The sequence below is a fragment of the Sinocyclocheilus grahami genome, unplaced genomic scaffold (assembly GCF_001515645.1).
Source record: "Sinocyclocheilus grahami isolate Dianchi unplaced genomic scaffold, SAMN03320097.WGS_v1.1 scaffold2833.1, whole genome shotgun sequence".
Taxonomy (NCBI): domain Eukaryota; kingdom Metazoa; phylum Chordata; class Actinopteri; order Cypriniformes; family Cyprinidae; genus Sinocyclocheilus; species Sinocyclocheilus grahami.
Window position 1 is genome coordinate 4,962 of NW_015508009.1, and position 2,915 is coordinate 7,876.

General features: G+C 33.4%; 1 protein-coding gene across 1 annotated transcript in view; it reads left to right on the top strand.

Annotated features, from left to right (window-relative positions):
* The window catches only part of LOC107575713 (contactin-1a-like), a gene marked incomplete at its 5' end in the record, with an annotated part of 26,706 nt that overhangs the window by 3,855 nt on the left and 19,936 nt on the right, over nucleotides 1-2,915 (top strand). The gene's annotated exons all lie outside the window — the stretch shown is intronic.

Sequence of the window (2,915 nt, forward strand, 5' to 3'; positions counted from 1 at the left end):
CGTCAGTCCTTCAGCCCATCAGTCCTTCAGCCCATCAGCCCTTTAGTCCATCAGTCCTTCAGCCCATCAGTTTATCAGTCCATCAGTCCATAAGCCCATCAGCCCATTAGCCCATCAGTCCTTCAGCCCATCAGCCCTTCAGTCCATCAGCCCATCAGTTTATCAGTCCATCAGCCCATCAGTCTTTCAGCCAATCAGTCCTTCAATCCATTAGTCCTTCAGTCCATTAGTCCTTCAGCTTATCAGTCCTTCAGCCATCAGTCCATCAGTCTGTCACATAAATGCATTTACAAAGTCAGTGCATAATTGTTAAAAATTCTGATTTACAATGATTTATTTTGTTTATTTTACATGTATTTGTATTTGTTTTTAATTTGATTGCCTACTATTTCAGTTTAAATAATCTGTTGCAAATTTCAAAGTTTTTTTTAGTTCAGTATAGAGATATTTCCAAGGTCATTGCATAACCATGTTAAATAATAATTTTCATTGATTTACAATTATATTTTTTATTTATCTTGTTTTATAAATTGTTTTTCAGAATTAGATTCAGAATTATATTTAAAAAACTGTAAAAATGTCTTATTTCAAAAGTTTATTTTTAATTTCAATAACTTAAAATATTTCCAATACAAAACCATGTTTAATAACATTGTTGAAATGGTTTTTAAAATGTAAAAGTTCAGTAAATGCATGTTTCCAAAGTTACTACATAATCATTTTAAATTATCATGATCTCAGTATTGACCATAATACTAATATTTTTGTGATAATCCAGCATAATATCTCTAATCTGAACACTTCAGTCATTCTTAGACTAAAAATATCTGCATGTCATTCTTCATACAGAAAAATGCTCAAACTCATTTAATGTTTTTGCAGTGATGTTCTCATTCCACTCTTACTGTAAAATCAATCAGGCAGAAATGGAGATGCATTCAGTCATTCTTGGATGTTATAATGAATCAGGACTCAGAAGCTCATCACGCATCTCCAGATGACGTGTTTTCTGTGCTTTTCTTTCAGTTTGGTCAGTGTGTGCTGATTTCCCAGCAGTCTTTGGAGGTGAGTCTCAACTGTTTGTTTACAATGTGATTCAATGATGTTTATTTCAGTTAATCTCATCCCAATATATGAAACCATGTTGTGCTTTAAGTTTGGACAAATGTTCAGATGGAAGCCTGGTTAGTTCATGCTGAGACATTACAACAGTATGAGCTGCTGAAGGACTGTCTTCATACACAATTACATAATAATTATACACAGATTTATGTATTAACCGAAAACAAGTAAGCTTTTTTATGAGGGCCTTATGAAATCTGGTTTATTTTTTTCCTGAATTCCATTTTTTCTTCTTCTTGAATTCTAATGACTTGAATTCATAAAACTTTAACAATTTAATCACTTATTATTATTATTATTTATTTATGTATTTTTTACAATAAAAGGCACATATGAAATGTTTTATTTTTTGAGAATTCCTGCGTTGTCCATTTTAATTTGTCTGGATTTTACCTTATTTTACATAATAAGCATTGCATAGTATTTGTCTCTAAATTTAATTTATACAAAAAGATACAAAAACAAAACGGTTACTTGAGACCTTTATGCATAACTGTAAATGACAGCGTTCATAAACGAATGCAGTTGTTTGAAGTATTTGATGTACAGATGATTGATTCAGAGTGGTGTATTTGTTGTTCATCGCCTCCAGTGAAGTGTGTGTGTGTGTGTGTGTGTGAGAGAGAGAGAGAATCTGCCGTGTTCAGTGAGGATCACAGCCGTCACAGTGATTCAGGGCTCATAATAGAGACGCAGGTTGAGGAGCAGGGCATTGTGGGAGATCATAAGATTATCCGTCTCTGATGGCCCCCACCCGTTCTCCATCAAAGCCTCGGGGGCCCGTTTGCTGATTCCTGGAGAGCCTTTGATCTCGACTGCATGCAGTTTACAAACCTTACAGAGCTGCAGCGCGTCAATCAAACGCCTGTGACCCGCCCACAACACATCAGCCAGTGATGTCAGGCGGCGACGGTTGCTAGGGTGTGACAGGTCTGTGATGTTTTGCTCACACACACATTAAATATGCACGTGTTTGACCAGACGCTGAAAGAGCTGAAGGTTGCTGTGCCGGAAACCGGGTCAAAGGGTCAAGCATAGGTCGCAGGGTCACTCAATCGCTGCATTAATATGAAACATCAGCATAAATGCTGTGTTTGTGATGGATTAGGATGAAATTCAGTCAGGTTTGACTACTTCATTCAACAGAATCTCACAGAGTCAGGGATATTTTACTATCATTAGGATAATATAGAATTTTTAATATATTTTTTAATAAAAAAAATTATATTTTCTGATTACCTGCTAATTTTAGTTAAAGTTTTAGCAATTTTGTTGTTTGCCATTTGTATTAGTTTAATTATTATCCGTTATTCTATTAGTTTAATTTTTGTTTTGAATAAGTATAGTTTTTATAGTTTTTAAGAATTAGTTATTCATTTATTTAGTTATTTTAGTACATCGAGTTCAACTAAATGAAAATGAGAAATGTTGATTTTGCAACTAGCTGAAATAAAATTAGATTTCAGATCATTATTTTATTTCAGATAATGCTTTTTTAGGGGTTTAGTTTTATTGTTTAGTTAGTTTTACTTTATAATAATTTTAAAAAGAGATAAAAAGATATATATGATTCCGCATGAAGGAAATCTATTTAAATTTCAGTATTGTTTTAACATATCTCTTTTATTCTGAGTTCAGTAATGCAAAACCCCTTCATTTATTATTAAACGTGTCAAGTATCATCATCATATAATTAGATTGAATCCCTTTAACCTATGCTGATTTTAGTAAAATATTAAAATGCTGCACATTAATGCGAATTGGGGGGGGGGGGGGGATAAAATAATGTCCAA